This window comes from Theropithecus gelada, chromosome X (assembly GCF_003255815.1).
Source record: "Theropithecus gelada isolate Dixy chromosome X, Tgel_1.0, whole genome shotgun sequence".
NCBI lineage: Eukaryota > Metazoa > Chordata > Mammalia > Primates > Cercopithecidae > Theropithecus > Theropithecus gelada.
The window spans coordinates 102,483,562-102,511,439 of record NC_037689.1 but is presented as its reverse complement, the minus strand read 5'-3'; the positions used below and the strand labels follow the sequence as shown (position 1 = coordinate 102,511,439).

General features: G+C 38.2%; 1 protein-coding gene and 1 pseudogene across 1 annotated transcript in view; one reads left to right on the top strand and one right to left on the bottom strand.

The window, feature by feature from the left end:
• Positions 1-27,878, bottom strand: part of IL1RAPL2 (interleukin 1 receptor accessory protein like 2) — a 1,281,282-nt gene that overhangs the window by 1,193,408 nt on the left and 59,996 nt on the right. The window lies entirely within an intron of this gene.
• On the top strand, positions 5,704-6,553 carry LOC112615225 (annotated as a pseudogene).

Genomic DNA, 27,878 nt, shown 5'->3' with positions numbered 1-27,878 from the left:
GGCATGGAAAATGAATTTGACATATGCCCAAAGGTCCAAGTTGGACTAGATAACTATACAATTCTTGCCAGAGGCTTTGCAACATGGGGCAAGATTAATGCATGTGAAAAGAGATATGATGGCACCAGCCGAAGGTCTGACAGAAGATGTAATAATCTTGCAAGGGATTTCCAATGTCCAGAGGAGATGCTTGGAGAAGCCTCCCATCAGCAGGCTGTTATAACTACCTGTTTATATAGTGCCCAAAGACAGCTAGAAGAGCAATTATGACCAACCAAGGAGAAGACATACAGAGTCACAAGCATCTGTCTTTTTCCTCTCCCTCTTCCCCAGCAACTCTCCTCCCAAAGCAATACCAAAACAGGCACAGGGGAAAGGGAAGAAATAAGAAGAGATGTATGAAAGGCTACCATACACATCCCCAAACTCCTAGCCACTAGAGCCATATGTCCCATCTGTTTGAAGAAAAAGGAAGAGAAGTATTTGCATCAGATAGGGGCTTGGAGTATGCAAGCCAAAGCTTTAAAATCAGCATGAGACTCTCCTAATATCTGAAAGCAGCTAAAAAGTTATAGAATCAGATTGAAATGTTTATCATTGTCCTAATCTCCCAGTGGAAGAGGGCAAATACAACAGAACACAGTAAAAAGCAATTAGTGGAAAAACAATACCATTTCAATTTCATACTCCAATGAGTTGAAACACTTAATGAACCAGTTAAATTTATTAGCTTGGTTGTCTTTGCCTACTCCTTGCCCACTAGAATGTAAACTTCATGAGGGCAGCCACTTAGTCACTGTTTTATTCTCAGCACCTAGCATAGAGCCTGACACATAACTAATTAATAAATATTTTAATGAATAAAAGAACAAAATCTATGTAGATAACATCCTATAAAATGTTCAAATAATGCAAATGAGTGGAAACTTTTAGTGTTTTTTCAAGTTACTCATTTGTTTGAAATAGAATATCTCTTGTCTAACATGGGATTACCCAAATCTGAGAGGTACCATATTTCCTGCTGTCATAAACACTGTTGGTGCCCTGCCCATGTCTTCTTTGGCCCATTCTAATAGTCATCTGCAGAAGTCTTTCTATGTTTCTCTGCCAGAGGGGCTTCTTTAACTGCAAAAGCAGCTTGACCAGTATAGGAGATGACTAGAAGTGCCAGGTTGTTAATATTCACTAAATGATTCTCAATCAATTGTGAAAGTTGGTGAATAAATACCCTAGCTCCCTCACCCTTTGGTATGTTCCAATAGTATTGAGTGGCAACCTGCTTATTTGCTTTACCTCCCTTCCAGTCTGACTTTGCCACTTCTTTGCAGTACTTCCTGGGATCACCTCCCAAATAAACTACCTACATCCAAATCCTTAGAGTTCTGCTTTTTGGAGACCCCAAACCAAGACTGAAGAGACTATTAAGTACTCCACAGGATTCTTTGTTTTCCATAGACCTTATCTGTCAGATCTCCAGATGATTATGTAGGCTCTGGACTTTCCAAGGAAGGTTTATGATTCAAAATTTTCTTGAACCACGTGCCCATTCTAGCTCTGTCTTACCCCTCAATTTAGAACTTATATAAACCCAGTGACTTTGTTGAGAACATTGGCTCATCTCTGCTATAGTACTTCCTGCTATATGTATTCACTTAGTTACCAACTCAACCATACTGATTAGATTTTAGGAATCTGCCAAGCTCTCCTTACCCTAAATCTATTTTATCCATGATTGTACTTTCATGATTTCTGTCTGAAAGCTGACAGTGTGTAGGGACCATAACTTGCTAAAATCGAATATCATTTTTAGAATTCTGATATTTTATAAATGGTGGCAAAACAAAAAAAAAGATGATTTGAGAAAGCCCTTTAAAAACTCTGTTTGCCCAGTGGACATTATGTGATCATAATCACCAAAAACATGAACTATATTTTATAACTGATATTCAGAGATATTATATGTGGAAAATAACTGATGCAGACATATTTCTACTTCCCTATTTAATTCACCCCTCCCTATTCTTTGTGAAATAAAATAGTTAATGTTTGACTTCGACTAGGGAAATAATCATACTATGCAGCCATAAAAAAGGATGAGTTTGTGTCCTTTGTAGGGACATGGATGCAGCTGGAAACCATCATTCTTAGCAAACTATCACAAGAACAGAAAACCAAACACCGCATGTTCTCACTCATAGGTGGGAACTGAACAATGAGATCACTTGGACTCAGGAAGGGGAACATCACACACCGGGGCCTATCATGGGGAGGGGGGAGGGGGGAGGGATTGCATTGGGAGTTTTACCTGATGTAAATGACGAGTTGATGGGTGCAGCACACCAACATGGCACAAGTATACATATGTAACAAACCTGCACATTATGCACATGTACCCTACAACTTAAAGTATAATAATAATAAATAAATTTAAAAAAAAAGAAACTGTATAAGTTAACCACAGAATTATTTCATATGTTACTTTTCCTGTCAGTTAAAATCAGTCAGAATTAGAAAAACTGAGCATATAAAGTTTTTAAGTCCATATATTTACCAATCCCATTTCCACAGAAGAGTCAATTAATTTAACAAACTTTGCTGAACAATGATTATACTTTATGATAATAATTATAATTTATTGAGCACTTTGTGTGGGCCAGACATTGTGCTAAACTGTTATGTCTTTTTATCCTCTCAACAATCTTATGAGTTATTATTATCTCCATTTTACTTTTCAGGAAACTGACATTTGTGACTTACCCAAGGTCATGACATTAATAAATTATGAAAAAAGGATTTGAATGTAGGTCTGTGTGACTACAAACCCCAATCTCTTAACCACTACTGAATAATTTTTGCCCTAGAAGTTAGATGCTATGGAGTCATAAACCAAGTCTAAGATTATAAAATGTAGCTTCTTGTCTTCAAGGAACTATAACCTCACTGTGAAGATACATGCATAGCAGAGTACTTAGTCAAGTGCAAGACAATGAAGAGTAACCTATATTTGTTAAGTCCTAAGGGAATACCGAATAAAATAAGTGATTTTTTAGCATGTTCAGTAGGTGATTCAGATTTCCCGTTGAAAGGGAAAATCTGTCAAACTGCCTCAATTCAAATAGTCAAAGAGAAAGGCCAGTGTAATCAATCTCCTAGCAGTGTTCACCTATAACACAGTAGGCCTGAAATATCATCACTGATCAAGGAATGTCTTACAACAGTAACCACTGGGCTCCCAACATATGGTTCCCACACATCTGTTTAAATAGTAAAAGTTTCAGAAACAGCTCGAGTTACTCCTGGAAACCTTACACAGAAATTTAGGTGTATTACATTATAACTTTTTCCTCTTGGTAATTTTACAACCAACTTGCTGCTGTGTGAAGAAAGTGTACAGGAGGAGCATGTATAATACCTACTGTGATGGCAATTATACTGTTATTCAATTATTTCAAAATTACTTTTTTTTCCTAAAAAGTCTTCCCCCCTGCCATGGCTATAAATAAGCAATGGTTCTTATTCCTGAAGTTCATATTCCCCTGAGAGCTTTGTGTTTACTGATTCCCTGGGGTTAGTATATAAAAATCCCAGAAGGCCACGTGATGAATTCTAAAGAATGAAGATTCTAAGACAATGGCTAATGAAGGCATTAGTATTCCTCTCATTGGAGTATCAAATCCTGATATGAGTAATGCCATATTCAAGAGAGAGTTTTTAAAATGTAATTGAACTAAATCTTTTCACAGATAATTGTAATGATGATGTTATGCTTCAATGACTTTCAAGTACAGTTTGCAAATTACCTTTTTTACTTTATTCCCTTCCTCCCTTAAAGTACCAGATATGTCAGGTTTCTGGTTCGTGCTAATTTTTAACAGTACCTATATGGCAAACTCTTGACTCTAGAAACCAAAACACATTTAACTTATGGATATATTTGGACACAGTTAATAGACCCAATCTAAAATATCAGCTAGTTTCAAATGGCACACAATTATAATCATTTCTTGTTACATTTTTGCAATCAGAGAAAATTTTGGTATCTTCACAAGGTTTTCATATGTGTGTGTGTGTGTATATATATGTATAAAATCATACACATATATACATATACACAGAGAAAGGCAGTTCTTTAGTCAACACACATTTATCTCTATCTCTTACATTTTATAATTCTATAGTAATTTGCAATGAAGTCTGGTATCCACATAGAGATGGCCCTGAGGTCCTATTGGCTCTTCAATCAGAAAACAGAGATTCAATAATGTTAACTAGATTCTATCTACTACGGAGAGAAAGTTGGCTCTCAAACTCAAATTTGGAAAGAACCTCAATAGTTACCTAGTCCAACTTTCAACCAATCAAGAAATCCTTTTTACAGTATTCCTATATCTAGCCTATTCTCAAGCACTTCTGTCATTTGAAAATAACTGCATAAAGTGGCAGCCAAGTCTGTTGTTAGCCCTAACAGTTAGAATCAGAGGTAGAAATAAAGAGATACAGACACTGAAACCAACATAGCCAAAGGCACACAAGTAAGAAAACAGGGATAGCAAAAGATAGAGTCAGATGGATAGGACACAGAAAGGTGAGGGGAAAAATCGTAGAGGAGAAAGAGAAAAAACGTGAAGAAGCAGAGAGAGAAAAAATTAGAAGTGGAGACACAAAAAGATGACATAGTAAATAAGGGGAATAGATAAGAGGAATAGTGAGTGATGAACCATTGAGAGACAGCAGAAGGAGAAGCAAGTATAAAGGAGAAACAAGTATACAAGGAGAAGCAAGTGTAAAGGAAAAAACTGGCATAAGTAACTGTAGGGTTTCTTTCTGATTTCTGTAGTGATCACAGTCCCCAGTTTTGGGCTCAGGACATAGTCCACAAAAATGAAAATTTCATTTCACAGCCTCCCTTGCAGCTGGATATGGAAAGGTATTGAGTTCTGATCATTAAGATATAATCTTGAGTTCTGACCATAAAATCAAAAGTGTTATGTGTGACAGGGACTAGTCTTTTTCAGGGTTTCTCCAGCCAGGAAACCTAGAAGTAGTAGGTATAAGGTGTTACAAGCAGTTTAGACAAAAAGTCTTCAATCATACTCATTGATTGATTAATGAGTCTTACTCATTTTTTGATGTGGTGTCTAAATTCCTCATCATCTAACATTTTCTTCCATCAATAAAAGTATTTGTCAGTAGTCTTCTCAAAATTCATTCATATTCTGTTTATGACATTATAAATTAGGACAGCATTTTACAAGGCAATTTGATAGTATCTGGCAAAAATTAAAGTGCTCAGGAATTGCTTTTGTATGAATCTATACTACTGCAATACAAATGATTATGCATAAAAATATATGCACATACAAGGATGGTCAATGCAGTGTGCATTGTGATGGTGAAAATCTGATAACAGACTAAATACCTTTTCATGGGTAGGGGTGATACATTCATACTATGGAATACTATACAACCATTAAAGAGCCTGAGATAGAGAGGTATGGATAGACATGGGTAGATCTACAAGATATATGAAAAATAGATATGATTCCACATATAATGGAAAAATCTATGTATATATGCATGCTTAAGAATGTGTGTGTATGCGTATGGAAATCAGTAGGAAAAGGTTTGGAAGTATGTGTGGCTAGGGAGTTCATGTGGAGGTCAGAGTGGAAGCAGGTGTGAGAGGGTCCAGCAGAAGAAAACATGGCTGTCAAAGTGTTTGAGTCCATCGGCGAGTTTGGCCTGGCCTTAGTTGTTGTAGGAGGCATGCTGAACTCTGCCTTACATAATGTGGATACTGGTCACACAGCTGTCATCTTTGACTGATTCTGTGGAGTACAGGACATTGTGGTAGGGGAAGGGACTCACTTTCTTATCCCATGGGTACAGAAACCAATTACCTTTGACTGCTGTTCTAGACCACCTAACGTGCCAGTCATCACTGGTAGCAAAGACTTACAGAATGTCAACATCACACTGCACATCCTCTTCCGGCCTGTCGCTAGCCAGCTTCCTTGCATCTTCACCAACATCAGAGAGGACTATGATGAACATGTGCTGCCATCCATCATTACCAAGATCTTCAAAGTCAGTGGTGTCTCGCTTTGATGCTGGAGAACTAATCACCCACAGAGAGCTGCTCTCCAGGCAGGTGAGTGACAAGTTTACGGGGCCAGCAGCCACCTTTGGGCTCATCCTGGACCATGTGTCCTTGACACATCCGACCTTCCGGAAGGAGTTCACAGAAGTGGTGGAAGTCAAAGAAGGGGCTCGGCAGGAAGCAGAGAGGGCCAGATTTGTGGTGGAAAAGGCTGAGCAGCAGAAAATGGCAACCATCATCTCTGCTGAGGGTGACTCCATGGCAGCCGAGCTGATCCCCAACTCACTGGCCACCGCAGAGGACTGCCTGATTGAGCTGAGCAAGCTGGAAGCTGCGGAGAACATCGCGTACCAGCCCTCACACTCTGGGAACATCACCTACCTGCCTCCTCCAGCTGCCCCAGTGAAGGCCCACCCTGCCTGTACCTCTGCGGGGAATAGGCCACAGCCTTGATGATTCTTAACACCACCTTCCTTCTGCCCCATCCCAGAAATCACTGTGAAATTTCATCATTGGCTTAAAGCGAAGGAAATAAAGGTAAAATCACTTTACATCTCTTAAAAAAAAAAGTTTGGAATTTTTGACACTACTGTAATCCTTAGGAGGGGAGTGGATAAAGTCTGAGGTTGAAGGGTAATTTTCACTTTTTACTCAGTATAGTAATGGTAATCATTAACTCTGTTTTCAAAATACTTAGACTTCTTTGCCTTTGGCCACATGATATGACTGCATTTTCTGGCCCCATTGTGATTGATAGAGTCATGTGTATGGTTCTGGCCAATTATTTGTGACCAGAAGTCATTGCTCACAGTTGCATGTCACTTCCAGGCCAGAGCATTTATTTGTCAATGTGATGCCTTCCACAGCTATCTTTCCCTCTGTCATAGTGACTGGTAATATTTATGATGGTAGTTGCTCCATTACCCTGGGCTGCAGAATGAAAAGTCACAGAGCAGAGCTTCTAGCCAACACATTACATAAGCGAAAAATAAAACTTTGCTTTTACAAACCACCAAGATTTGGGGATTATTACAATAGCATAATCTAAATTATTCTGACTGGTACCATTGAAATGTTTAAATTTTAAATTAAATAGTATACTTTCTGCATGTATTGTAAAATTAATGATGCCTACAACAGCATACAACATTCTCTACATAGAAAATACAAAGTGCAGTGAGCCTATTATGTACCATGATCTAGATTCAATAACATCATTAAAATGTAACCATTTCAAGGGCAGAGGCTATGCTTTTTTTTTTTTTTTGCATCCCCAGCACCATTGATTAGAACACAGTAGGTATGCAGTCCATTCTTCTTGATTATTAAATGGATTTTAAAATGTTTATCCTAAACCTATAGATTTATATTAATCCCTATGAAATGTCATTATGTTGGTTTTATTCTATTATTCCAAATCATGAGACCATTTCAAAGCATAAGGCTTTTATTCATTTTATTAACTCTCCCACCTACTTTTGTGTCATCTGAATATTTCATAAGCTTGCTTTCTCTGCCTTCAATCAAGTCAATAATTTTTAAAATTCTAAATAAGATATGGCACGTAACAGAGATCTGTGGCTTACCACCATAGATCTTTCTAAATTTCAGCATTAATACATTAATCTGGTTGACCAATTTGTTATGAATCATTTCACTATACTAAAATCCATTTAACTAGACCATATTGGCACATCTTGTCATGAGAGATCATGCATGTGATAGACTAGGCTTTCATAGTGATATATCATTCTAACAGTTTTACCAAAGGAAAATAACAACTTTGTTTAGTCTGATTTGCTCCTAAGATCAATTAATTTATTTATTCAATAAATTTAATGTATGCCTATGATGGAAATACAATGGGAACATGATAGGTATGGTATCTACTTTTTGTGTGATCACAGTCTAATAGAAAAAAAAAACACAGACAACAACAATGAAGTACTTTAAATGTAGTAAGAAGAGAAATATGGAGTGTTTTGAAAGGAAAGAGAGAAGAAACCAAACTCATGTTCATGAGAAAGACAAAGGTGTCTGGAGAAAGTGACTTCTAAGTTCAAACCTAGAGTGTGATAGGAAAGATTGTTCTAAAAAGAGGTAATAGCCTGGACAAAGGCCTGGAGCTGAGAGGGCATGGAATGTTCATTGAAGTAGAATGAGTTCAATATGGCAGAATCAAAGAGTGTTATTAATAGACAGGAGGAATAGAGAGAGTTGACACTGGCAAGGTGATCAGGGGTTAAGATCATGTACAGATTGAGTTGCCTATAGTACATCTAAGAAGAGATGTTAGTGAAAAATTGAGGATACTAATAGAAGTTAAAGAAACAGAATTGGTATGCATATTTTGTAGTCTTAAGCACAGAGATGGTATTAAATGTCACAGAAGTAGCTAAACTACCAAAAGATAGAGGCAAAATAAGAAGGTAGCAAAGGATAAAGTACTGAGAATCACCAACAATTGAGTTGGGAAGGTTCAGAATAGCCTACAAAAGAGACTGAGAAAAAGTAACAAGAAAGGTACAAGGAAAACCAGGAGGAACACCAAGGGAATAGCATATTTCAAGAATGTCAACTATGTTAAATGCTGGGTGATCAAGTGAGTCAAAGGCTCAAAAGTGTCCTTTATATTTAGCCAAGTAAAAAGGCTGTTAACCAAAAGAAAATTATCAGAAACAGATCAGTGGTGTAGGGGGGTTAGAATCACACTGTATACACGGAAGAATAAACTGAAGGTAAGGAAGTAGAACACTGAATGGAGACAATACTCACAAAGATTAGCTGTGATAGGAAAGAGAGAGGTAGGGTAAGCATATAGAAGAAGGACAGAGAATAATTTTTTTAATTGATGTTTCCCTCGTGATTAGACTGAATTTACTGGTTTGGGGGAATACCATCAGACCTTTTTTTTTTTCTTTAGTGAATAGGAGGGACTTGAACAAGCTCTAAATGATTAGGGAAAGGAGCCAGCAAAAGGGGAATGGTCGAAAAAAAAGAAAACATAGGGTTATTGTATGGAGTAAGAACACTTAAAAAAAACAGATTTAAAAAAAGGTTTCTGGAGCTCAAGTGGAAGAATTTGACATACATGGGAGGATTTTCTGATCTTCAATTGAAAATGGGAGGAAGACAGAAATTACAGATGATGGTGCAGGTAAGTGTGTGTAGATCTTATGTTGGGAAGTTGCCATCTTGTGGCTTCTACATTCTCTGTGAAACAGCTGGCAAATTTATCTGTAAACAAGGGAGAGTTGGAGGTTTGAGGAGGCATATATCTTCTCAATAGTTAAGTAGTTCATTCTAGGATTTTTCTAGCATTGAATGTTAAGTTCACTGATTCAAGTTTCTGGAGGCCAAGTTTTTGTTTTTGCTTTGTTTCCAATTGAGTCATTTAAATATATCTAATTTTCTTATACCTCCATTTTTTTCTATGACTTACTTTAAAAACGTTTTTAACAAGAATTGAACAGCAATAGCTAAAAGGGCACCTTCTCTGTTTACCACCATGCCACAAAACTTTTCTAACCCCATTAATCCTTACACTTTCCCTTTTCCACACTCCAGCTAATTTAGGTTTTATAGTATTTTAAGAAGTGGATCAACTTCATTACCCTAGTGTAAAATTCAGAGAAACTGAGGCTTAGTGAGCTAAGTAATTTTTACTACAGCAAGCAATCAATTGGAGGCAAAGCAATTAATTCATATTTTATAAAGTTTATTTCCTATTAGGGATCATTAATATTAACGATTTAATATTTTCTCCTCACTGATCAATAACAATAATACTCTGAAGTTACACTTAGGCAAAAGAAAAGTGCAAGTATCTCTCTCCCCTCCCTCCATTTTCAGAATTGAGTAAAATTATCCTGCTGCCCTACAACTTGTATTCAGCACAAATCAGGAAACCAGGAATCTGCCTGCCTCCTTCAATTGGGCATTCCTACTTCATTTCTTTGTGAAAAAATGATATTTTCCCCTTTAAAACTTCTGTTTTAACCTCTTTAAGGCCCCAGGTAGCAACTGGTTTGCCACACATAATTGGTTTTGAAAATGAACCAATGGGAGAAAGTTAAAAGACTAATCCTCAGTGATATGTATTTTAATTTAGTCTTCTAGGGATTAACTCAATAAATGAACAGTATGTCTTTTTATAATAATAGCTACCATCATAAAGATTACTAGCCTGGATATCTTATTTCCAGATCACTGGTATTCCCATTTCTTTTCAATATAGGCAGAAAACTCCATGCAAATATATGACTACACCCTGGAATCATACTAATTGTTTCTTAAAGCCTTCAAAAAATTTACCTCTTTACCACAACTGATATCCTATTTTTTGATCCCCCTTTTGCTGATCAACATTGGTAGCATCTATCGAACTAGCAATGATTTAAAAGTAACAACTTAACTCAATGTTAGAAAGCCTGCAGCAAAACAAACACTCTCATATACTGGCAATGAGAATATAAATTGTCATTCATTTTTCTGGAGAACAAATTAGCTTTTATGCTTATATAATAACATTTAAAAATTAATTATCTCAGAAAATGCAGTCAGACCCATGTACACAGATGTTATTTTAACATTATTCCTAATAACAAAACTAAAGGATATCAAAAAATACAGCAAGGGTTATGTCAGTTACAGTGTGTCTCTATGATGGAGCAAGATTCTATCTTAATGCAAAATTTCAGGCAAAAACAAAAATTCAAACCTTTTGACCCAGTATATCTTAAGAAAATAATCCAGCCAGGTGTGGTGGCTCATGCCTGTTATCCCAGCACTTTGGGAGGCCGAGGTGGGCAGATCACAAGGTCAGGAGTTTGAGACCAGCCTGGCCAACATAGTGAAACCTTGTCTTTACTAAAAAAATACAAAAATTAGCTGGGCATGGTGGCGGGTGCCTGTAATTCCAGCTATTCAGGAGGCTGAGGCAGAAGAATCGCTTGGACCTGGGAGGTGGAGGTTGCAGTGAGCTGAGATCACACCACTGCACTCCAGCCTGGTCAACAAGAGTAAAACTCTGTCAAAGAAAGAAAAGAAAGAAAAGAAAGGAAGAAAGGAAGGAAGGAAGGAAAAGAGGAGAAAATAATCCCAAATGTAACTAAAGATGTATGCACTATTGCACTATTATGTCCATCGCAACAATACTTATACTACCAAAGTTGAAAATAATGTAAATGTCCAATAATAGATTGTTAAATAAATTATGGCATACCCATATGGTGGAATATTATACCATCATTAACAATTAATGGAGGAGCTTCAAGATGGCTGATTAGAAGCATTTCATGTCCTCTTCCTCCACTTAGAAGAACAAAAATAGTGTATGGACAGTCACACTTAAAATACATTATCCGAGAGAGAAAACTGGAATTCAACAGAGAAATGACAAGAAACATCAAAAGTGGAGAAAAGAGAGGGAGAGAAGCAGGTTGCCTGACCAGGATTGAGTGGCAGCTGGGAGTGACTTTCCAATTCAGGGAAAGGATAAATGAGAGAATTCCAGTGATCCATATCCCCACTGTGGAATCATGCATTCCTGGCTATGGGAGAACCCCTTGACACCCCCAAATCCTGAAACTAACATATGGAGCTGCCAGGAGACCATGGGAGGGAAGTGTTCCAGGGAGGGAGTCTATGTTGGGTGCCACACCCTTTCTGAGACCTAAGCAGCTACAAAAAGTCATCATTTTCCAGCATAGTTTTTGGCAGACTGAACACAGTCCTGGGGCCCAACAGCACTGGAACTGAGGCATTATGGAAACTTGGGCTATCAGGCTGTCAATGCTGTGACTGGGGAGCAAGCTGGGATCATTCCACAACCAGGACTAATAAGGCATGCAGGTGTGGGCTGCAGCTGCCGGTGTTGGGAAGTGAACGCTGCTGGGATAAAGAATGGGATGTGGGTAAGGTATTAGTTGCCACTGGGACGTGGTTGCCAGCTGAGTGGGGACTCCTGCATCTGGGGTGGGGGTATGAACTAGACATAGGCTACTACTGGCAAGGCTGGGGCCAAGCCCCAGTGGGACTGGAATATAAAATAAATGTACATTCCTTACCCACCAGCCCAGGCTATAGCCACTGAAGACGGTCCCACGCTCTCCAGTGGCAGGGACTCAGCACAGCCACTATCGACCCTCACCTGAGCACTCCACCTGGGGCCTGAGGATCACTACACCTCTACACACCACAGGTGGTACCATCTCTCACCATTAGGAGGCCTGAGCAGCAGCTTACCCAGCCTAGTTTTGCCATTCCCAACCCCAAAGCAGAGCACGTAGCCTGGGGTCCTGCGGATTACCCAACCCAGTCTACCACCGTGGGCACGTGAGCACTCCTCCCAAAGGCATAATGTTGGGCTTAAACTCCTAGCCACTACCGCCTCAGCTGGCATCTACCTGCAAGTGCCACCTGCAGGCCTGAAGAGTAACCAACCCAGCCCATCACAGCCACTACCAACATCAATATACACCTCTTGGGAGACAAAGAATCATCATATCACTGCTACCGACAATACCCATGCCATGTCTGTGGCCCGGGGCCTAACAGCCCACCTACCCAGTCACTGCTGACACAACTGGTATCTGAGCAAGCCACCTGAAGGCCCAAGAACTGACCTGCCAGAAATTGCCAACACAGGTGCCAGCACACACAACTAAGGGGCCCAAGGACAGGCATACTTGGCCTGCTACCGCCACGGCGAGGGCCTGAAGACTGGCCCATTTGTTATCCCAGCCCCCAGCACAACTTTACCACAGTCTCCAATAACAATCATACATTAAGCTACTAAGGAAATCACAGGCATTACCGATGCTATATAGTAGAAGAAATCATATGGCGATGACTACACTAACGCATGAACTCAAGTCAAAGCCAGACAGTCCTCCCCAACCAGCATCATAGATACATTTTCAGGAAAAAGGCCTCCCCTACGAAGACAAATTTAAAAAAAAAAATTGGAAGAAGTGACTATTATACCAGATGTACATACATCGATATAAGGACAAAAGAAACCCAAAAAAGCAAGGAAATATGACACCTACAAAGAAACATAATTATTCTCCAGCAACAGATTCCAAAAAAAAGGAAATTTATAAAATCGTGGAAAAATAATTTTTTTATTACACTTTAAGTTCTAGGGTACATGTGCACAACGTGCAGGTTTGTTACATATATATACATGTGCCATGTTGGTGTGCTGTGCCCATTAACTCATCATTAACATTAGGTATATCTCCTAATGCTATCCCTCTCCCATACCCCCTCCCCACAATAGGACCCAGTGTGTGATGCTCCCCTTCCCGTGTCCAAGTGATCTCATTGTTCAATTCCCACCTATGAGTGAGAACATGCGGTGTTTGGTTTTCTGTTCTTGTGATAGTTTCCTGAGAATGATGGTTTCCAGCTGCATCCATGTCCCTACAAAGGACACGAACTCATCCTTTTTTATGGCTGCATAGTGTTCCATGGTGTATATGTGCCACATTTTCTTAATCCAGTCTGTCACTGATGGACATTTGGGTTGATTCCAAGTCTTTGCTATTGTGAATAGCGCCACAACAAACATACGTGTGCATGTGTCTTTAGAGCAGCATGATCTGTAATCCTTTGGGTATATACCCAGTAATGGGATGGCTGGGTCAAATGGCACTTCTAGTTCTAGATCCTTGAGGAATCGCCATACTCTTTTCCACAATGGTAGAACTAGTTTACAGTCCCACCAACAGTGTAAAAGTGTTCCTATTTCTCCACATCCTCTCCAGCACCTGTTGTTTCCTGCCTTTTAATGTCTCCATTCTAACTGGTGTGAGATGGTATCTCATTGTGGTTTTGATTTGCATTTCTCTGATGGCGAGTGATGACGAGCATTTTTTCATGTGTCTGTTGGCTGTATGAATGTCTTCTTTTGAGAAGTGTCTGTTCATATTCTTTGCCCACTTTTTGATGGGGTTGTTTTTTTCTTGTAAATTTGATTGAGTTCTTTATAGATTCTGGATATTAGCCCTTTGGCAGATGAGTAGATTGCAAAAATGTTCTCCCATTCTGTAGGTTGCCTGTTCACTCTGATGGTAGTTTCTTTTGCTGTGCAGAAGCTCTTTAGTTTAATTAGATCCCATTTGCCAATTTTGGCTTGTGTTGCCGTTGCTTTTGGTGTTTTAGACATGAAGTCCTTGCCCATGCCTATGTCCTGAATGGGAAACCCTAGGTTTTCTTCTAGGGTTTTTATGGTTTTAGGTCTAACATTTAAGTCTCTAATCCATCTTGAATTAATTTTCGTATAAGGAGTAAGGAAAGGATCCAGTTTCAGCTTTCTACTTATGGCTAGCCAATTTTCCCAGCACCATTTATTAAATAGGGAATCCTTTCCCCATTTCTTGTTTCTCTCAGGTTTGTCAAAGATCAGATGACTGTAGATGTGTGGTATTATTTCTGAGGGCTCCATTCGGTTCCATTGGTCTATATCTCTGTCTTGGTACCAGTATCATGCTGTTTGGGTGACTGTAGCCTTGTAGCATAGTTTGAAGTCAGGTAGCGTGATGTCACCAGCTTTGTTCTTTTGGCTTAGGATTGTCTTGGAGATGCGGGGTCTTTTTTTGGTTCCATATGAACTTTAAAGCAGTTTTTTCCAATTCTTTGAAGAAAGTCATTGGTAGCTTAATGGGGATGGCATTGAATCTATAAATTACCTTGGGAAGTATGCCCATTTTCACAATGTTGATTCTTCCTATCCATGAGCATGGTATGTTCTTCCATTTGTTTGTGTCCTCTTTTATTTCACTGAGCAGTGGTTTGTAGCTCTCCTTGAAGAAGTCCTTTAAATCCCTTGTAAGTTGGATTCCTAGGTATTTTATGCTCTTTGAAGCAATTGTGAATGGAAGTTCATTCATGATTTGACAGTCTGTTTGTCTATTACTGGTGTATAGGGATGCTTGTGATTTTTGCACATTGATTTTGTATCCTGAGACTTTGCTGAAGTTGCTTATCAGCTTAAGGAGATTTTGGGCTGAGACAATGGGGTTTTCTAAATATACAATCATGTCATCTGCAAACAGGGACAATTTGACTTCTTCTTTTCCTAAATGAATACCCTTGATTTCTTTCTCTTGCCTGATTGCCCTAGCCAGAACTTCCAACACTATGTTGAATAGGAGTGGCGAGAGAGGGCATCCCTGTCTTGTGCCAGTTTTCAAAGGGAATGCTTCCAGTTTTTGCCCATTTGGTATCATATTGGCTGTGGGCTTGTCATAAATAGTTCTTATTATTTTGAGATACGTTCCATCAATACCAAATTTATTGAGAGTTTTTAGCATGAAGGGGTGTTGAATTTTGTCAAAGGCCTTTTCTGCATCTATTGAGATAATCATGTGGTTTTTGTCTTTGGTTCTGTTTATATGCTGGATTATGTTTATTGATTTGTGTATGTTGAACGAGCCTTGCATCCCAGGGATGAAGCCCACTTGATCATGGTGGATAAGTTTTTTGATGTGCTGCTGGATTCAGTTTGCCAGTACTTTGTTGAGGATTTTTGCATCGATGTTCATCAGGGATATTGGTCTAAAATTCTCTGTTTTGGTTGTATCTCTGTCAGGCTTTGGTATCCGGATGATGTTGGCCTCATAAAATGAGTTATTGATTGGAATACTTTCAGAAGGAATGGTACCAGTTCCTCCTTGTACCTCTGGTAGAATTCAGCTGTGAATCCATCTGGTCCTGGACTTTTTTTGGTTGGTAGGCTATTAATTATTGTCTCAATTTCAGAGCCTGCTATTGGTCTATTCAGGGATTCAATTTCTTCCTGGTTTAGTCTTGGGAGAGTGTAAGTGTCCAGGAAATTATCCATTTCTTCTAGATTTTCTAGTTTATTTGCATAGAGATGTTTATAGTATTCTCTGATGGTAGTTTGTATTTCTGTGGGGTCGGTGGTGATATCCCCTTTATCAATTTTTATTGCATCTATTTGATTCTTCTCTCTTTTCTTCTTTATTAGTCTTGCTAGCGGTCTATCAATTTTGTTGATCTTTTCAAAAAAACAGCTCCTGGATTCATTGATTTTTTTGGAGGGCTTTTTGTATCTCTATCTCCATCAGTTCTGCTCTGATCTTAGTTATTTCTTGCCTTCTGCTAGCTTTGAATGTGCTTGCTCTTGCTTCTCTAGTTCTTTTAATTGTGATGTTAGGGTGTCAATTTTAGATCTTTCCTGCTTTCTCTTGTGGGCATTTAGTGCTATCAATTTCCCTATACACACTGCTTTAAATGTGTCCCAGAGATTCTGGTATCTTGTATCTTTGTTCTCATTGGTTTCAAAGAACATCTTCATTTCTGCCTTCATTTTGTTATGTACCCAGTAGTCATTCTGGAGCAGGTTGTTCAGTTTCCATGTAGTTGAGTGGTTTTGATTGAGTTTCTTAGTCCTGAGTTCTAATTTGATTGCACTGTGGTCTGAGAGACCGTTTGTTATAATTTCTGTTCTTGTACATTTGCTGAGGAGTGCTTTCCTTCCAACTATGTGATCAATTTTGGAATAAGTGCAATGTGGTGCTGAGAAGAATGTATATTCTGTTGATTTGGGGTGGAGAGTTCTGTAGATGTCTATTAGGTCCACTTGGTGCACAGTTGAGTTCAATTCCTGGATATCCTTATTAACTTTCTGTCTCATTGATCTGTCTAATGTTGACAGTGGGGTGTTAAAGTCTCCCATTATTTTTGTATGGGAGTGTAAGTCTCTTTGTAAGTCTCTAAGGACTTGCTTTATGAATCTGGGTGCTCCTGTATTGGGTGCATATATATTTAGGATAGTCAGCTCCTCCTGATGAATTGATCCCTTTACCATTATGTAATGGTCTTCTTTGTCTCTTTTTGATCTTTGATGGTTTAAAGTCTGTTTTATCAGAGACTAGGATTGCAACCCCTGCTCTTTTTTGTTTTCCATTTGCTTGGTAGATCTTCCTCCATCCCTTTATTTTGAGCCTATGTGTGTCTCTGCAAGTGAGATGGGTCTTCTGAATACAGCAAACTGATGGGTCTTGACTCTTTATCCAATTTGCCAGTCTGTGTCTTTTAATTGGACCATTTAGTCCATTTACGTTTAAGGTTAATATTGTTATGTGTGAATTTGATCCTGTCATTATGATATTAGCTGGTTATTTTACTTGCAAGTTGATGCAGTTTTTTCCTAGCATCAATGCACTTTACATTTTGACATGTTTTTGCAATGGCTGGTACCTGTTGTTCCTTTCCATGTTTAGTGCTTCCTTCAGGAGCTCCTGTAGGGCAGGCCTGGTAGTGACAAAATCTCTAAGCATTTTCTTGTCTGTAAAGGATTTTATTTCTCCTTCACTTATGAAACTTAGTTTGGCTGGATATGAAGTTCTGGGTTTAAAATTCTTTTCTTTAAGAATGTTGAATATTGGCCCCCACTCTCTTCTGGCTTGGAGAGTTTCTGCCGAGAGATCTGCTGTTAGTCTGATGGGCTTCCCTTTGTGGGTAACCCGACCTTTCTCTCTGGCTGCCCTTAAGATTTTTTCCTTCATTTCAACTTTGGTGAATCTGACAATTATGTGTCTTGGAGTTGCTCTTCTCGAGGAGTATCTTTGTAACATTCTCTGTGTTTCCTGAATTTGAATGTTGGCCTGCCTTACTAGGTTGGTGAAGTTCTCCTGGATGATGTCCTGCAGAGTGTTTTCCAACTTGGTTCCATTTTCCCTGTCACTTTCAGGCACCCCAATCAGATGTAGGTTTGGTCTTTTCACATAATCCCTTATTTCTTGGAGACTTTGTTCATTTCTTTTTACTCTTTTTTCTCTACACTTCTCTTCTCGCTTCATTTCATTCATTTGATTCTCAATCGGTGATACTCTTTCTTCCAGTTGAGCGAGTCAGTTACTGAAGCTTGTGCATTTCTCACGTAGTTCTCGTGTTATGGTTTTCATCTCTATCAGTTCTTTTAAGGTCTTCTCTGTGTTAATTATTCTAGTTATCCATTCATCCATTCTTTTTTCAAGATTTTAGTTTCTTTGTGCCCTGGTACATAGTTCCTCCTTTAGGTCTGAGAAGTTTGATGAACTGAAGCCTTCTTCTCTCAACTCATCAAAGTCGTTCTCCGTCCAGCTTTGTTCTGTTGCTGGCAATGAGCTGCGTTCCTTTGGAAGGGGAGATGCGCTCTGATTTTTTGAATTTACAGCTTTTCTGCACTGCTTTTTCCCCATCTTTGTGGTTTTATCTGCCTTTGGTCTTTGATGATGGTGACGTACTGATGGGGTTTTGGTGTGGGTGTCCTTTCTGTTTCTTAGTTTTCCTTCTAACAGTCAGGACCCTCAGCTGTAGGTCTGTTGGAGTTTGCTTGAGGTCCACTCCAGACGCTGTTTGCCTGGGTATCAGCAGCGGAGGATGCAGAAGATAGAATATTGCTGAACAGCGAGTGTTGCTGTCTGATTCTCGCTCTGGAAGCTTCGTCTAAGGGGTGTACCCCACCATGTGAGGTGTGAGGTGTCGTACTGCCCCAGTGGGGGATGTCTCCCAGTTAGGCTACTCAGGGGTCAGGGGCCCACTTGAGCAGGCAGTCTGTCCCTTCTCAGATCTCAACCTCCGTGCTGGGAGATCCACTGCTCTCTTCAAACCTATCAGACAGGGGCATTTACCTCTGCCGAGGTTTCTGCTGCTTTTTGCTTAGCTATGCCCTGTCCCCAGAGGAGGAGTCTACAGAGGCAGGCCGGCCTCCTTGAGCTGAGGTGGGCTCCACCCAATTTGAGCTTCCCAGTGGCTTTGTTTACCCACTTAAGCCTCAGTAACGGCAGGCATCCCTCCTCCAGCCTCACTGCCGCCTTGCAGTTAGATCTCAGACTGCTGTGCCAGCAATGAGGGAGACTCCGTGGGCATGGGACCCTCTGGGCCAGGTGTGGGATATAATCTCCTAGTGTGCCGTTTGCTAAGACCCTTGGTAAAGCGCAGTATTAGGGTGGAAATTACCCAATTTTCCAGGTGTTGTCTGTCTGTTTCCCTTGGCTAGGAAAAGGGATTCCCTTCCCCCTTGCACTTCCCAGGTGAGGCAATGCCTCACCCTGCTTCAGCTCTCGCTGGTCGGGCCGCACCAGCTGACCAGCACCGATTGTCCGGCACTCCCCAGTGAGATGAACCCAGTACCTCAGTTGAAAATGCAGAAATCACCCGTCTTCTGTGTCGCTCACGCTGGGAACTGGAGGCTGGAGCTATTCCTATTTGGTCATCTTGGGCGCACCCCTGAAAAATAGTTTTAAATAATGATATGAAAGAACCTTAGAGAGGTATAAGACAATTCACATACACAATACAAAGAAATCCAAAAACCAATTCAGGATATGAATAAGAACTTTACCAAAGAGATACATATCATAAAAAGGAACCAATCAGGAAGTCTGGAACTGAAGAATTCAATACATGAAGTAAAAAATACATTTGAAAGCTTCAGTAATAGACTAATCAAACAGTAGAAAGAATTTCAGAACTTGAATACAGATGTTTTGAAATAGCCCAGTCAGATAAATATAAAGAAAAAGGAATTTAAAAGAATGAACACAGCCTACATGACATATGGGATACAACAAAGCAAGCAAATGGTTGAATTTTCAGTGTCCCCAAAAAGTAAAAAAAAAAAAAAAAAAAACCATAGAAAACCTATTTAACAAAATAATAGCTGAAAACTTTCCAAGTCTAAGAAGGGATTTAGACATTCAGATACAGGAAGCTCAGCCATCCCGTCAGATACAATCCAAAAAGATCTTCTCCACAGCACATTGTAGTGAAACTGTCAAAACTCAAAGAAAAGGAGAGAATTGTAAAAGCAACAAAATAAAAGCATTAGTCATTTATAAGAAAATTCCCCCATTGGATTAAGAGCTGATTTGGCTAATGGGATGACATATTCAAAGTGCTAAAAGAAAAAAATCTGTCAGCCAAGAATACCATGTCCAGCAAAAGTATTCTTCATAAATGAAGGAGAAATAGTCTTTCCCAGACAAGTAAATTCTGGGGAAATTCACTACCATTAGATGAAACCCACAAGAAATATTTAAGGGAGTCCTAAACATGGGAGCAAAAGGACTTTTACCATCATGAAGACACATGATAGTATGAAACTCACTGGTAAAGCAATCACACAAAGAATGAAAAGAAAGGATGCAAATGGTACAACTACAGAAATCTACTGAACCACAATGCCAAAAAGTAACAGAAAAAGAGAAGAACAAAGAATATATAAAACAACCTGGAAACAATTAACAATGTGACAGGAGAAAAGCCTCACAGATCAATAATAATCTTGAATATAAAAGAATGAAGCTTTCCTGTTAAATGACATAGAATGGTTAAATAGGTCTTTTAAATAATCCAACTACATGCTTCCTGCAAGAAACTCACCTTACCAGTAAAGATGCACATAGACTGAAAGTCAAGGAATGGAAAAAAACATTCCACAAAAATAGAAATAAAAAGCCACGTAATACTAACATAACTCATGTCATATCTGCTATTCAGGGGCCTAAGAACCCACCCACCCAGCCCACTGCTGGCAGGAGTAGCCATACTTATATTAAACAGACTTGAAATCAAAAGTAGTAAAAAAAAAAAAAAAAAAAAAAGACAAAAAAGTTCATTACATAATGACAAAGGTATCAATCCAGCAAGAAAATATAACTATTATGAACACGTATAGACCCAACATTGGGGTAACCCAGATTCATAAAGCAAATATTACTAAATCTAAAAAGAAAGATAGACTGTAATAAATAGTGGGGGACTTCAACATCCCATTCTCAGCATTAGACCTAACAGCTAAACAGAAAAAACAGAGAAACATTATATTTAAACTGGACTTTGGACCAAATGGACCTAATATTCATTTACAGAACATTCTGTCCAACAATTTCTGAATACATATTCTTTTCCACAGTACATGAAACATTCTCCGGAATAGACCATATGTTAGGCCACAAAACAAATCTCAACAAACTGTTTTAAAAACTGAAATTATATCAAGTATCTTCTCAGACCACAATGGAATAAAACTAGAAATCAATACAAGCAAGAACTTTGGAAACTATACAAATACATGGAAATTAAACCACATGCTCCTGAATGAATTGGGTAGATGAAGAAATTAAGATGGAAATCAAAAAATTTCTTGAAATAAATGAAAATGGAAATACATCATTCTAAAACTTGTGGGATACAGCAAATGTAATGCTAAGAGGTAAGTTTATAGCAATAAATGCCTACATTGAAAAAATAGAAAGCTTTCAAATAAATAATGTAATAGTGCACCTCAAGCAACTAGAAAAGCAAGGACAAACCAAACTCAAAATTGGCAGGAAAAAAAAACAAAGATCAGAGCAGAACTAAATGAAATAGAGACTATAAGAATAATACCAAGGATACAGGACCAACAGAATGAAAAGTTGACTTTTTTGAAAAGGTAAAATTAATAAGCCACTAGCTGGACTAAGCAACAAAAAAGATAGAGCACTCAATGAATAAAATCAGAAATGAAAAAAAAAAAAAACATTTCAACTGATACTACAGAAATACAAAAGATGATCAGAGACCATTATGAATACCTATATGCTAACAAACTGAAAAACCTGGAGGAAATGGATAAGTTCCTGGACACATACAACTTACCAAAATTGAATTCAGGAAGAAACAGAAAATGAGAATAGACCAATAATGGGTAATGAAATTGAATCAATAATAAAAAGTCTCCCAACAAAAAAAATCCAAGACCAAATGGCTTTACTGCCAAGTTCTACCAAACTTCCAAAGAAAACCACCAATTATCCTGAAATGATTCCAACAAAATTAAAGAGGAAGGAATACTCCCTAACTCATTCCACAAGGCTAGCATTACTCTGATATCAAAACCATATAATCACACACACATACACACACACACACACGAAAACTACAGGCCAATATCCCTGAGGAACATAGATGCAAAAGTCCTCAACAAAATGCTAGTAAACAGAATCCAGTAACACAACAAGAAGATAATACATCATCATCAAGTGAGATTTATCCCGGGGTTTCAAGGATGGTTCAGCATACACAAATCAATAAGGGCGATATAGCACATGAAGGAAAAAAAAACATACAATCATCTCAATAGATGCAGAAAAAGTGTTTGGTAACATTCAACATCCCTTCATGATAAAAAATAAAAAAAAACTCTCAATAAACCAGGTATAGAAGAAACATAACTCAACATAATAAAGGCTATATATGAAAATTTCACAGCTAACATTATATTGAATGGGGAAAAACTGAAAGTCTTCCTCTGGGAACTGGAACAAGGATGCCCACTTTCACTGATCCTATTCAAGATGGTACTGGAAGTCCTAGCCAGAACAATCAGGTAAGAGAAATAAATAAAAATGCATTCAAATTGGAACAGAGGAAGTCAAATAGTCCCTCTTTGCTGACTCCATGATCTAGAAAAAACTAAAGACTCCACCAAAAAACTATTAGACCTGATAAATAAATTCAGTAAAGTTGCAGAATACAAAATCAATCTACAAAAATCAGCAATGTTTCTATACACCAATCATGATCGAGCCAAGAAAAAAACAAAAAAGTTAGTTCCACTTACCATAGCTACAAAAAAGAAAAAAATCCCAAACTACCTATGAACAAATTTAACCTAGGAGGTGGAAGACTTCTACAAGGAAAACTATAAAACACTCATGAATGAGACAAATGAAAAAATATTCCATGCTCATGGATAGGAATAATTAACAGTATTAAAATGACCACAGTACCCAAGGCAATCTACAGATTCGATGCAATGCCTATCAAAATACCAATGTCATTTTTCACTGAAATAGAAAACACAATCCTAAAATTTGCATGGAACCAAAAAATAGCCTGAATAACCACAGCAATCTTAAGCAAAAAGAACAAAGTGGCCAGGCACGGTAGCTCAGGCCTGTAATCCCAGTACTTTGGGAGGCTGAGGCAGGTGGATTGCCTGAGGTCAGGAGCTTGAGTCCAGTCTGGCCAACATGGTGAAACCCCGTCTCTACTATAAAAAAAAAAAAAAAAAAAAAAATTAGCCAGCCAGGCACAGTGGCCCACACCTGTAATCCCAGCACTTTGGGAGGCCCAGGCGGGTGAATCATTAGGTTAGGAGTTCGAGACCAGCTTGACCAACATGGTGAAACCCCGTCTCTACTAAAAATACAAAAAAAATTAGCTGGGCCTAGTGGCAGGCACCTGTAATCTCAGCTACTCGGGAGGTTGAGGCAGGAGAATCGCTTGAACCCAGGAGGCAGAGGTTGTAGTGAGTCAAGATCACGCCACTGTACTCCAGCCCTGGCGACAGAGTGAGACTACATCTCAAAAAAAAAAAAAAAAAAAGAAAAAAAAATTATCCAGGTGTGGAGGCATGCGCCTGTAATCCCAGCTACTCTGGAGGCTGAGGCAGGGGAATTGCTTGAACCAGGGAGGTGGAGGTTGCAGTAAGCCGAGATCACACCACTGCACTCCAGCCTGGGTGACAGAGTGAGATTCCATCTCAAAAACAAACAAACAAACAAAAAAGAACAAAGCTTGAGGCATTACGCTAAGTGATTTCAAAATAGATTACAACACTATAGTAACGAAAATAGTGTTATTAGTATAAAAGCAGACACACAGACCAATGAAATTGAATAGAGAACCCATAAATAAATCCATATATTTACAGTCAACTTATTTTCAAAAAAAGGCTCTTAAGAACACATATTGGGGAAAGGACACTCTTCAATATATGGTGCTGGGAAAATTGGATAACCATATGCAGAAGAATGAAACTGAACCCCCATCTCTCACCATATATAAAGATCAACTCAAAATGGATTAAAGACTTAAATATAAAATACCAAACAATAAAACTACTGGAATAAAACATAGAGGAAACACTTCAAGAAATTGGCCTAGGAAAAGAATTTATGGCTGAGACCTCAAAAGTATAAGCAACAAAACCAAAAATAGTCAAATGAAACCATAATAAACTAAAAAGCTTCTGGACAGCAAAGGAAACAGTCAACAGAGTGAAGAGACAACCTGTCAAATGGGAGAAAATATTTACAAACTATTCCCTAACAAGAGACTGATACCCAGAATATACAAGGAGCTCAAACAACTCAACCTCACAAAAAAGAAAGAATCTCATTAAAAAGTAGGCAAAGCTCTAAATAGACATTTTTCAAAAGAAGACATACAAATAGCCAACAGGTATATGAAAAAAAAAATGCTCAACACCATTAATCATCATGGAAATGAAAATCAAAACCACAATGAGATATCGTCTTACTCCAGTCAGAATGGTTATTATTAAAAAGACAAAAATGGAATTTACCCTTCAACCTGAGACTTCCCTAAGAGTTATAGTAATGTTAAAAATTCCAAACCTTTTTCTATAGATTTCTGTATAGATACACATACATTCTTATGCATGCATACATAGATTTTTTCCACTATATGTGGAATCATATCTGTTTTTCATATGTCTTGTAGATCTACCCATTTCTATCCATACCCATCTATCTCTGTCTCTTTAATGGTTGTATAGTATTCCATAGTATGAATGTACCACCCCCACCCATGAAAATGTGTTTAGTCTGTTACCAGATTTTCACCATCACAATGCATACTGCATTGGCTACCCTTGTATGTGCACATATTTTTATGCATAATCATTTGGATTAGTATAGATTCATACAAAATGATTTCCTGGTGAGGATGCAGAGAAAACGGAATTCTTATACACTTGGTGGAAACATAAATTAGTACAGCCACTATGGAAAACAGTATGGAGATTTCTCAAATATCTAAAAATAAAACTACCATACAATCCAGCCATCCACTAATGGGTGTTTATCCACAGGAAAAGGAATCAGTATACTAAATAGATACCCAGACTTCCATGTTTATTGCAGCTTTATTCCCAAAGAAAAAGTGGTATATATACTCAATGGAATACTACTCAGCCATAAAAAAGAATAAAATAATGTTATTTGCAGCAACATGGATGGAATGTGAGGTCGTTAAGTTAAATAAGCCAGGCACAGAAATACAAACATTACATGTCCTCACTCATATGTGGAAGTTTAAAAAGTTAATCTTATTGAGGTAGGGAGTAGAATGATAGATACCAGAGGCTGGGAAGGGTGTGTGTTAGGGGAGGGGGAACAGAGAGAGGTTGGTTAATGGGAACAGATATATAGCTAGATGAAAAAATGAGTTATAATATTCTATAGCCAAGTAGGGTGACTATAATTAATAACAATGTATTATATATTTCAAAATAGCTAGAAAGGAGAACTTGAAATGTTTCCAACACAGATAAAGGATGAATGCTTGACGGATGGATACTGTAAATATACTGACTTGATCATTACATATTCTATGCATGTAACAAAATATCACATGTACCCCATACATATGTAAAAATATTATGTATCATGAAAAGTAAATAAATATAAAACTATTTAGTTGTATCCTTTAAATCATTGAAGTATATGTAAACTTCATCTTAACATTATTTAAAATTGGTCAAATAAGTGATTTAACATCATAATAGAAAATTAGTTGATGGATTTTTTTTTCGTTTCAATGATATGTTCACACATCAAAATCACAGTTCTAGACTATATACCAAGTGTGTTATTCCTTTTAGACATACTAGGCAGGTTGGGCAATTACTGGTCACATTCAACCCAGAGCCTTTTTGGTTTAAACCTCCTCTATCACTAGGCTCCCTTTTCAGATCCCTTTGGTTTTAGGTACCATAAAACATCTTGAAATGTACCAGGTCATCATAGTCTTCACCACATCAGCCTTATGTTCCCTCATTGACACATATGAATATGTGGGGAGGCAGTCCTTTTTCACAATAGGAATAGATAGCCTTAAAGTTGAATTATCAAAATCTTTATACTTGGGAAGTGACTAAGGATAAGTAAAAGCAACTGTTGTCTGTGGTCTTTGTTAACATAATTATTTGGTGTTAAAATAGAAACATAGATTGATGTTTTAAAGAGACAAGTTCAAGCCAATGCTTCCCTCAATAAAATTAAAATAAGCTCTCCACTGTCCAACACAGTTGAGCAAAGACATTCTGGTGGCTCACACCTGTAATCCCAGCACTTTAGGAAGCTGAGGCAGACGGATCACAAGGTCAGGAGATGGAGACCATCCTGGCCAAAATGGTGAAACCACGTCTTTACTAAAAATACAAAAATTAACGAGTGTGGTGGTGTGTGCCTGTAGTCTCAGCTACTCAGGAGGCTGAGGCAGGAGAATCACTTGAACCTGGGAGGCGGAGGCTGCAGTGAGCCAAGATCACACCACTGCACTCCAGCCTGGGTGACAGAGTGAAACTCTGTCTCAAAAAAAAAAAAAAAAAAAAAAAAAAAGTTATCTACAAAACACTACAATTGGAACAAAGATTCAGTAAAAGAATGATCTGGTCCAATTGAGCTTAATCAATTGCATTGCCTATATAATAACAAACTAGTAGAAATTGATATGTCATCTGCAATTAAAACATTACCTTTTTATTGAATTATAGCCTAAAGATATACTTTACAGATAGAAAAATTGGCAGGATTTTTATTGAGCACACTGATCTGTATTTCCTACCAAATTTCCCTATTCCTTAAATAAACTTTAATAAAAGAGCTAAGTTCTGGGCACATATTACTACTTGGCGTCCATCAATGCAGAATTATTTTTATAAGAAATTATTAATCCCAAATATTTCCAACTCTACATTTCATATTTATTTGGGGCTACCAAAGGACTGTTAGGACATTGGTAAAATCAAAAACAAACCATCTGTTCATCTCACTTTGAAGTCAAATACTAAATTATGCCACAGGGTCATAAACGTCTGCCACACACACACCAACACACACACACACACACGCATGAGACAATCACAACTCAGATATCTCTTAATTTAATTTAGTCAATAAATACTGAGAATCAATATATATACTTAGCAGGCACTAAAAATACAGTACTGTGAGGAAGACAGACATGATCTTTGCCCTCATGAAACTAACATTCCATTGGGAGAGACACACATTAAGCAACAAATTATTTAATCATAATTATAGTAAGCATGAGAAGGAGATATACATTGTAGTCAGATACCCAATCTAGCACTTAGAATCATATCTGACATGTAGTAATAAGTAAATGCTAGTTATTATCATCTAACTTCCACAGTATAATATCGAGTAAAATATTATTGCCAGTTTACAGATAAGGATGCTAGAGTCCCAAGGAGTTAAACAAGTTGTCTGAAGATTATACAGTTAGAAAGTGGTAGCATGGGGATTCAAAATCCAGTCTTTTGGACTCAAAAGCCATGTTTTTCTCCATTTCATCATACCATTAAGAGTCCCAGGAACTCTGGGTTAAATTTTTGTCCACAGCTAAAACACCAACTGCAATCTAGCCTTCTTAGGTTTCAGGTAAGGAACTGGCACAGACGAGGGGCCACATTTCTTGACTGGTCCTCCCCTCTATGGCTATATCCATTTTCCTCTCTGATTCTTCCCATTCTTTTTAAGGCTGTGTACCCTCTACTCATGTACTCTGCTTAAACACCTTCTCATCTTGGTCAAATATCCCAAAGCATGAACTATGCCAAGGTTAGATATCCTGATATGGCTTTCTTCTGAGCCTGGCACAGATAGACAAGGAAAGGAGAAGAGAGGAGAGGAGAGAAGAAGAAAAGAAGACAACGAATGGG